Below are 11012 nucleotides of genomic sequence, written 5' to 3'. Positions count from 1 at the left end.
TGACATCACCATCCCCCTTTCCTCTCCCCTCCCAAAACAACTCTGATACATTGTGGAATTGTATTCATCCACCTCCATCCCCCTCTGTTTCTCCTCTGTCTCTCTCTGTTGTGTCTGTGCCGTGAGGTGTCTCTCATCCAGTGGTGGGGACTACCTTGTCTGTCTGTCTGTCGCACTATGCAGCCAGGCCGTGACAGCTCTTTTCTTTTTACTCTGAATCTTAATCTATTGTGTACAAGAGAAAGTGAGTGGCTTTGGGCTATTATTGTTCAGTCAAACATCTACCACTGCTGTGCTGGAACAATTCAATTGGGCTGTATGAGTAATGAGTTTAATCATCTCAATACAGATAAAGTAAAATGCTGCAGGAGTCCCACCAGTATTACATAGGCTATCTGCTCACCTCTCTGAGATAGACACAGAGGCTTTGTAGAGGCTGTGTTTGGGTTGCATGTGTAAGGTATTTGTGTGTCCATCGTCCATCCCCCAACAAATTATTGGCAACAAATGGAGAGAGCAGGGCAGGCTGTCTGTGTTTCCCCGCTGGCTGGCAGCTGCAGGACCTAATGGGGATGTGGAAGGTGTAATGGGTGTGGGTGATCTATCACCAGAAACACACAGAGGTAACAGATCAGTGCCACAGCAATTACCATAACACATAGGGTATACAGTGCCTTCAGAAGGTATTCATACCCCTTGACTTATTCCACATTTTGTTGTTACAGCCTGAATTCAAAATGGATTCAAGTGATCTTTTTTATTTCACCTATTTACACACAATACCCCATAATGACAAAGTGAAAACATGTTTTTAGAAATGTTTACAAATTGATTAAAAATGAAATACAGAAATATCTAATTTACATAAGTATTCACACCCCTGAATCAATACATGTTAGAATCCCCTTTGGCAGTGATTACAGCTGTGAGTCTTTTTGGATACGTCTCTAAGAGCTTTGCACACCTGGATTGTACAATATTTGCCCAGTATTCTTTTCAAAATTCTTCAAGCTCTGTCACATCGGTTGTTGATAATTGCTTGCAATGGCAGACGTATCATTAGGCTGAAGAGGCAATTGCCTCTGGCCTCACATCATCAAGGGGTCTCATGAGCTGGACATAAAACAAATATATATTTTAAACAAAAAATATAATTTCTCGGCCTTCTGCATCATCTGCAGAGGAAGGTGGCCGAGCTACAGCGATGTTTGTCAGACCAGGAGACATTCTGAAAATTGGTCTTCTCATGAAAACATCTGTAGTGTCTGAACATTTTGGGCTGCACTCTACATCCTTCTATGGAACTGGGAGAAGGGGAGTCTCACCAACAGTATGGTGTTCACCGTTTTGCTCTACGACGCCACAAGTGCCACGAGACTTGTATGAAGGTAGGCCAGTACTGGGCTGAAAAATGTATGGAAATGAATAAGGCATTTCCACTTAAAAGGTATACAGGTAATTCAACGATTAGAGGTGGAGGTCATTGCTGGAGGTCATTTTGCAGGGCTCTGGCAGTGCTCCTCCTTGCACAAAGGCGGAGGTAGTGGTCCTGCTGCTGGGTTGTTGCCCTCCTACGGCCTCCTCCACGTCTCCTGATGTACTGGCCTATCTCCTGGTAGCGCCTCCATGCTCTGGACACTACGCTGACAGACACAGCAAATCTTCTTGCCACAGCTCGCATTGATGTGCCATCCTGGATGAGCTGCACTACCTGAGCCCCTTGTGTGGGTTGTAGACTCCGTCTCATGCTACCACTAGAGTGAGAGCACCAGCAGCATTCAAAAGTGACCAAAACATCAGCCAGAAGCATAGGAACTGAGAAGTGGTCTGTGGTCACGACCTGCAGAACCATTTCTTTATTGGGGGTGTCTTGCTAATTGCCTATAATTTTCACCTTTTGTCTATTCCATTTTCACAACAGCATGTGAAATTTATTGTCAATCAGTGTTGCTTCCTAAGTGGACAGTTTGATTTCACAGAAGTGTGATTGACTTGGAGTTACATTGTGTTGTTTAAGTGTTCCCTTTATTTTTTTGAGCAGTGTATATCTTTTATACCTACAGGGGTCCTAAAAATCTAAATCAAATAGCTAAATGCTCTTTGGTATGACCATCTTAAAACAATTCCATATGTTAGTTTAGTAGGAACCCAATCTCGCATTTATTTAGTAAAAACACAGGTGCTGCTGATAACACTGCATCATTTTCAAATCAAAGACAGAGGACATGTACTGTACAGTGCCGTAAAAAGGTATTCATACATCTAAATATGTTGTGTTACAAAGTGGGATTAAAATGGCTTTAATTGTCATTTTTTGGTCAACAATCTACAATTAAAAAAAAGATTTATAGAAGTTAAACTAGCCGTTGCTTAAGGATACAGCTCTATCAGTCAATAAGTTTAGAAACACCTTTGGCAGCGATTACAGCTGTGAGTCTTCTTGGGTAAGTCTCGAAGAGCTTTACACACCTGGACTGTATTATTTTTAGGATTCTTCAAGCTAGGTTAGACAGCAATTTTCAAGTCTTGCCATAGAGTTTCATAAAGATTTGAGTCAAAACTGTAACTTGGCCACTCTGGAACATTCACTGTCATCTTGATAAGCAACTCCATTGTACAGTCGTAGCCAAAAGTTGTGAGAATGACACAAATATTCATTTCCACAAAGTTTGCTGCTTCAGTGTCTTTTGATATTTTTGTCAGATGTTATTATGGATCACTGAAGTATAATTACAAGCATTTCATAAGTGTCAAAGGCTTTTATTGACAATTACATGAAGTTGATGCAAAGAGTCAATATTTGCAGTGTTGACCCTTCTTTTTCAAGACCTCTGCAATCCGCCCTGGCATGCTGTCAATTAACTTCTGGGCCACATCCTGACTGATGGCACCCCATTCTTGCATAATCAATGCTTGGAATTTGTCCGAATTTGTGGGGTTTTGTTTGTCCACCCACCTCTTGAGGAGATACCCATAACATGATGCAGCCACCACTATGCTTGAAAATATGGAGAGTGGTACTCAGTAATGTGTTGTATTGGATTTGTACCGAACATAACACTTTGTGTTCAGGAGAAACTTTATTGCTTTGGCACATTTTTTGCTGTATGACTTTAGGGCCTTGTTGCAAACAGAATGCTTGTTTTGTAATATATTTATTCTATACAGGCTTCCTCTTTTTTTTTCTTTTTTTTCTGGGGGGGTGGATCAGCTTTAATATTGCAGATAGATTGTAGCTTCCATCAATATAATTGTCTACATCACTTCTAATCCCCCATGTATCTTTTTGCAAATATATATAGATATACAGTTGAAGTCGGAAGTTTACATACACCGCCAAATAGATTTAATCTCAGTTTTTCACAATTCCTGACATTTAATCAGAGTAAAAAAAATCCCTGTTTTAGGTCAGTTAGGATTACCACTTTATTTTAAGAATGTGAAATGTCAGAATAATAGTAGAGAGAACGATTTATTACAGCTTTTATTTCTTTCATCACATTCCCCGCGGGTCAGAAGTTTACATTCACTCAATTCGTATTTTGTAGAATTGCCTTTAAATTGTTTAACTTGGGTCAAATATTTCAGGTAGCCTTCCACAAGCTTCCCACAATAAGTTGGGTGAATTTTGGCCCGTTCCTCCTAACAGAGCTGGTGTAACTGAGTCAGGTTTGTAGGCCTCCTTGCTCACACACGCTTTTTCACAAGAATAGACAAACACACACTTTTTAATGACCAATTTATCCAGGTAATTCTAAAGGGTTCACATACTTTTTCTTGCCACTGTACATAAAAAAAAGCTATCATCCGGCGCCGACAGAAATGGCCGCCTCGCTTCGCGTTCTCAGGAAACTATGCAGTATTATGTTTTTTTATGTATTATTTCTTACATTGTTACCCTAAGAAATCTTAAGTTTTATTACATACAGCCGGGAGGAACTATTGGATATAAGAGCAACGGCAACTTACCAACATTATGACCAGGAATACGACTTTCCCGAAGCGGATCCTCTGTTTGGTCCACCACCCAGGACAATGGATCGGATCCCAGCCGGCGACCCAAAACAACAGCGCCGCAGAAGGGGCAGACGGAGCGGTCTTCTGGTCAGGCTCCTTAGACGGGCACATCGCGCACCGCTCCCGAGCATACTACTCGCCAACGTCCAGTCTCTTGACAACAAGGTAGATGAAATCCGAGCAAGGGTTGCCTTCCAGAGAGACATCAGAGACGGTAACGTTCTTTGTTTCACGGAAACATGGCTCACTCAAGACACGCTATCGGAGTCGGCACAACCACCTGGTTTCTTCACGCATCGCGCCGACAGAAACAAACAACTTTCTGCTAAGAAGAAGGGTGGGGGTGTATGCCTTATGATTAACGAGACGTGGTGTGATCATAACAACATACAGGAACTCAAGTCCTTTTGCTCACCTGACCTAGAATTCCTTACAATCAAATGTCGACCGCATTATCTACCAAGAGAATTCTCTTCGATTATAATCACAGCCGTATATATATCCCCCCCAAGCAGACACATCGATGGCCCTGAATTAACTTCATTGGACTCTATGTAAACTGAAAACCACATATCCTGAGGCTGCATTCATTGTAGCTGGGGATTTTAACAAGGCTAATCTGAAAGCAAGACTCCATAAATTTTATCAGCATATCGAATGCGCTACCTGGGCGGAAAAAATCCTGGACCATTGTTACTCTAACTTCCGCGATGCATACAAAGCCCTGCCCCGCCCTCCTTTCGGAAAATCTGACCACGACTCCATTTTGTTGCTCCCAGCCTATAGACAGAAACTAAAACAGGAAAAGCCCGTTGCCAGGTCTGTTCAATGCTGGTCTGACCAATCTGATTCCACACTTCAAGATTGCTTCGATCACGTGGACTGGGATATGTTCCGCATAGCGTCGGGCAATAACATTGATGAATACGCTGATTCGGTGAGCGAGTTTATTACCAAGTGCATCGGTGATGTTGCACCCACAGCAACTATTAAAACCTTCCCCAACCAGAAACCGTGGATTGATGGCAGCATTCGTGCAAAACTGAAAGCGCGAACCACTGCTTTTAATCAGGGCAAGGCAACCAGAAACATGACCGAATACAAACAGTGTAGCTATTCCCTCCGCAAGGCAATGTAACAAGCTAAGTGTCAGTATAGAGACAAAATAGAGTCGCAATTCAATGGCTCAGACACGAGAGGTATGTGGCAGGGTCTACAGTCAATCACGGACTACAAAAAGAAAACCATCCCCATCGCGGACCACGATGTCCTGCTCCCAGACAAACTAAACATCTTCTTTGCTCGCTTTGTGGACAATACAGTGCCAACGACACGGCCCGCTACCAAAACCTGCTCTCCACAGCCAACATGAGTAAAGCATTTAAACGTGTTTACCCTCGCAAGGCCGCCGGCATCCCTAGCCTCGTCCTCAGAGCATGCGCAGACCAGCTGGCTGGTGTGTTTACGGACATATTCAATCAATCCTTATCCCAGTCTGCTGTTCCCACATGCTTCAAGAGGGCCACCATTGTTCCTGTTCCCAAGAAAGCTAAGGTAACTGAGCTAAACGACTACCGCCCCGTAGCACTCACATAGATTACAGCTCAGCATTTAACACCATAGTACCCTCCAAACTCGTCATTAAGCTCGAGACATTAAGCTCTGGACTTCCTGATGGGCCGCCCCCAGGTGGTGAGGGTAGGAAACAACATCTGCACCCCGCTGCGTTCTCAGCCCTCTCCTGTACTCCCTGTTTGTTCACCCATGACTGCGTGGCCATGCACACCTCCAACTCAATCATCAAGTTTGCAGAGGACGCTACAGTGGTAGACTTGATTACCAACAACAATGAGACGGCCTACATGGAAGAGGTGAGAGCCCTCGGAGTGTGCTGTCAGGAAAATAACCTGACACTCAACGTCAACAAAACAAAGGAGATGATCGTGGACTTCAGGAAACAGCAGAGGGAGCACCCCCCTATCCACATCGACGGGACAGTAGTGGAGAAGGTGGAAAGTTTTAAGTTCCTCGGCGTACACATCACGGACAAACTGAAATGGTCCACCCACACAGACAGCGTGGTGAAGAAGGCGCAACAGCGTCTCTTCAACCTCAGGAGGCTAAAGAAATTCGGCTTGTCACCAAAAACACTCACATACTTTTACAGATGCACAATCGAGAGCATCCTGTCGGGCTGTATCACCGCCTGGTACGGCAACTGTTCCGCCCACAACCGTAAGGCTCTCCAGAGGGTAGTGAGGTCTGCACAACGCATCACCGGCAAACTACCTGCACTCTAGGACACCTACACCACCCGATGTCACAGGATGGCCATAAAGATCATCAAGGACAACAACCACCCGAGCCACTGCCTGTTCACCCCACTATCATCCAGAAGGCGAGGTCAGTACAGGTGCATCAAAGCTGGGACCGAGACATTGAGTGGTTGCTGCCAACATACTGACTCAATCTCTAGCCACTTTAATAATTAAAAATAGGATGTAATAAATGTATCACTATTCACTTTAAACTATGCCACTTTATATAATGCTTACATACCCAACACTACTCATCTCATATGTATATACTGTACTCTATACCATCTACTACATCTTGCCTATGCCGTTCGGCCATCGCTCATCCATATACAGTATATTTTTATGTACATATTCGTATTCATTCCTTTACACTTGTGTGTGTAAGGTAGTTGTGAAATTGTTAGATTACTTGTTAGATATTACTGCATGGTCGAAACGAGAAGCACAAGCATTTCACTACACTCGCATTAACATCTACTAACCATGTGTATGTGACAAATAAAATTTTATTTTGATTTATACAGATGCATACATACATACATACATACATACATACATACATACATACATACATACATACATACATACATACATACATATATATATATACACATCTTAATTTGTTATTTTTTTCCTTTTATTACCCTCCAACCCTACCACCCCTCCCCCAATTATAGCAAACGAGTGACCAACCTCTGTATTATTATTATTATTATTATTATTATTATTATTATTATTATTATGTGACTTGTAAATTTACAGCCAAACTTATTTAGGGCACTTATTGAAGGCACTGTACATCACAGAGACTGTAACACATAGTGTATACATCACAGAGATTTGATGTACTGTATGCTTTGTTTGTTGTTTTTGGTTTTACTGTCTTTGTGGGGACCAGAAGTCCTCACAAGGATCTTAAAACGAGGAAAATTCGGACGAGTGGGGACATTTCACTGGTGCCCAGAAGGAAAAAGGCTATTTTAGGCTTAAGGGTTAGGTTTAGGGTTATAATTAGGTTTAGGGTTAGGGGTTAAGGTTCGGTTTATGTTAAGGGTTAGGTTTTTTGGGAAAATAGGATTTTGAATGGGAATCAATTGTTTGTTCCCCACAAGGATAGTAAAACAAATGAAAATATAGGCATTAACGTTGTCGTTGTGCAGTTTTTATTACCTATTTTCAAAACAGCTGGCCTATAAAATATAACTCCAATTAAAATTGATTATAATTCATTTTCTCGCTTATAAATGACAGCTCTCAAACAGTAATGTGTTTGTCAAGTTTAGCCCAGCCACACAGCCATAGAATTCTGTCAGTCAGACTACTTCTTTCCCCCTGAGAATTCCTAATTAAATTGAATGTCATTATTTTTTGTATTTTTTTGTTGCACCTATGTATTTTGTTGTGTTGAGACATGTGCATCTCAGTTCTTCACCCTATGGCCACAGAGCTGGACTGAATTGATATTACTCTGTCAGACTATATGCTCTAGCACACACAGGACAGGGTGGGGAGGTGGGGGCGATGGGGACATTCAACACTGGAGACAGTTCTTCCACCAATTATTTGGTCGTTATTTTTCCCCGGAGCACGATTGCTTGTCAAGGTGACAAAATCCCATTTGGTGGTATCTTGATGAATCGGGGGCACATTTTGCTATGCAAAGATCATGAAGGTGAACTGATAGTTCCGTTCTGAGAACAAAAGGTATTGAGGAAGTAATGATCAGATATAATGGTGGTTCCTGCCAGGCCAGGCTTCTATCTGGGTTGTGTTGGTGGGAGTGGTTCTGGCTCTGCTGGGTTTCTAATGAGAAGTAGTTCTCAGAGAATCATTTCTAGTGGTTGTACGTTTAGGGGGATGCTTGTGACTGTGGGAAGTGTCCATATGTACAGTGCCTTGCAAAAGTGTTCATCCCCCGTGGCGTTTTTTTCTATTTAATTGTGTTATAACCTGTAATTTAAATGGGTTTTTATTTGGATTCCATGTAATGGACACACAAAATAGTCCAAATTGGTGAAGTGAAATGAAAAATACAATTTGTTTCAAAAAAATTAAAAACTGAAAAGTGGTGCGTACATGTGTATTCACCCTCTTTGCTATGAAGCCCCTAAATAAGATCTGGTGCAACCAATTACCTTCAGAAGTCACATAATTAGTTAAATAAAGTCCACCTGTGTGCAATCTAAGTGTCACATGATCTGTCACAGGATCTCAGTATATATATACACCTGTTCTGAAAGGCCCCAGAGTCTGCAACACCACTAAGCAAGGGGCATCACAAGCAAGCAGCACCATGAAGATCAAGGAGCTCTCCAAACAGGTCAGGGACAAAGTTGTGGAGAAGGGTTGGGTTAGGAAATAATATAGCACCACAACAAACCTGCCAAGAGAGGGCCGCCCATGAAAACTCACAGACCAGGCAAGGAGGGCATTAATCAGAGAGGCAACAGAGACCAAAGATAACACTGAAGGAGCTGCAAAGCTCCATAGCGGAGATTGGAGTATCTGTCCATAGGACCACTTTAAGCCATACACTCCACAGATCTGGGCTTTACGGAAGAGTGACCAGAAAAACACCATTGCTTAAAGAAAAAAATAAGCAAACAGGTTTGGTGTTCGCCAAAAGGCATGTCGGAGACTCCCCAAACATATGGAAGAAAGTACTCTGGTCAGATGAGACTAGAATTGATATTTTTGGCCATCAAGGAAAACGCTATGTCTGGCACAAACCCAACACCTCTCATCACCCCGAGAACCTCATCCCCACAGTGAAGCATGGTGGTGGCAGCATCGTGCTGAAGGAATGATGGATAGCGCTAAATACAGGGAAATTCTTGAGGGAAACCGGTTTCAGTCTTCCAGGGATTTGAGACTGGGACGGAAGTTCACCTTCCAGTAGGACAATGACCCTAAGCACACTGCTAAAGCAACACTTGAGTGGTTTAAGGGGAAACATTGAAATGTCTTGGAATGGCCTAGTCAAAGCCCAGACCTCAATCCAATTGAGAATCTGTGGTATGACTTAAATATTGCTGTACACCAGCGAAACCAGTCCAACTTGAAGGAGCTGGAACAGTTTTGCCTTGAAGAATGGGCAAAAAACCCAGTGGCTTTATGTGCCAAGCGAGAGACATACCCCAAGAAACTTGCAGCTGTAATTGCTGCAAAAGGTGGCTCTACAAAGTATTGACTTTGGGGGGTGAATAGTTATACACACTCAAGTTCTCTGTTTTTTTGTCTTATTTCTTGTTTGTTTCACACTAATGTCTTGTGTAAATCAAATGATACAAACCCCCCAAAAATACATTTTAATTCCAGGTCGAAGGCAACAAAATAGGAAAAATGCCAAGGGGGGTGAATACTTTTGCAAGCCACTGTAAATATTTTGACACTTTTTCAATATTGATGTATGGGTCTGATTCCAACCCGAGTTATACAAGCGTGAATGGACCTTAACATCCCTTTTTATGCACTTTTCTCTCTATGTGTATTCTGATCGAACGTAAGCATGAGAATAGCATGCTATACACCCGCTATTTGTTTGGGGTGGAGATGGAATAAATTAGGGTGTGGCGGAGGTGGTCTACAGACTATATTCTGACCCTTACTTAATTCCACTACAATTACGCGCGAGGAAACCATGAATAAGTTCTAGTGACCCTACCAGTTCCAAGAAGAAAAAGCATTTACTTTATTTTTCCGATAGAAATAACATCATTCTCCATGCACTGTAATGTACAACTTGATAAGAGCTAGGTAAATGTGTAATCCGTTTGGATAAGGGAATTATAAATTACACTTGTTTTAGATATATGTTACCTTATAATCGCTGGAGACAAATGTGAAACCAGTCATATGGCAACAAACTGAAGCATATCAACATATCACTTTTCCACAATGAAGTTTATGAAAGGATGGCGGGGGAGACCTTTGTATGCATCTCTGCGTGTGGAGTAAAGATGATTTAGAGTTGTTTACCCTCTGGTTGCACATGTGACATAATGGTCAAAATTTGGTAAAACTGATTTAAGTTTCCCTGCATTAAAGTCCCCGGTCACTAGGAGCGCTGCTTCTGGATGAGCGTTTTCTTGTTTGCTTATGGCCTTATAGAGTAAGATAAGTCTGAGGTAAGGTAAGTCTCAGTAGTTGGTATTCATAAAGTAAGTCTGAATACCGACTACTGAGAAGCGTAATTTCCTAAATCGGAATCAGGCCCTATATGAATAACACATTCCACACACTGTAAACACATTTAAACTCATCCTAAACATGGTACTTTGTGGTGTAACAGTATATCTCCATCCAAACACCAGTGGATGTTTAAACTGTACATTTAAAGCCTTGTGCGTGTGAGAGAGAGATGTTTGCTACTAGGAAGAGTTTAGGGATCAAATTTTCATTTTGAAGCAAACCAGAGATGCTCTGACTGGCTGTTATGAAGATGTACAAATACAATCTTAGTCAGAAGAGTTTACATGAGACTGTTTGGAAGTAAAGCAGTGCATAATGGGATATAGTGGGGAAGATTTCCAATATTTGTAGATTAATTCTGAGAGAAATAATATAGTGATATTCAGTAGCCAGAGAAAGGTAGTAGCCTGGAGCGATTGACGAATAGCTAACTGTCCAAAAAGCTCAAATACTCGATAGCGTGGGCCAGGTGAATCTGTAGAGGGA

At 42.0% G+C, this 11012-nt stretch overlaps 1 protein-coding gene across 1 annotated transcript in view; it reads left to right on the top strand.

Moving 5' to 3' along the window:
* ramp1 (receptor activity modifying protein 1) overlaps positions 1-11012 on the top strand; it is a 103606-nt gene that overhangs the window by 22033 nt on the left and 70561 nt on the right. The gene's annotated exons all lie outside the window — the stretch shown is intronic.

Source organism: Salvelinus fontinalis, chromosome 19, assembly GCF_029448725.1.
Source record: "Salvelinus fontinalis isolate EN_2023a chromosome 19, ASM2944872v1, whole genome shotgun sequence".
Classification (NCBI taxonomy): domain Eukaryota; kingdom Metazoa; phylum Chordata; class Actinopteri; order Salmoniformes; family Salmonidae; genus Salvelinus; species Salvelinus fontinalis.
This window is presented reverse-complemented; position numbering and strand designations above follow the sequence as displayed.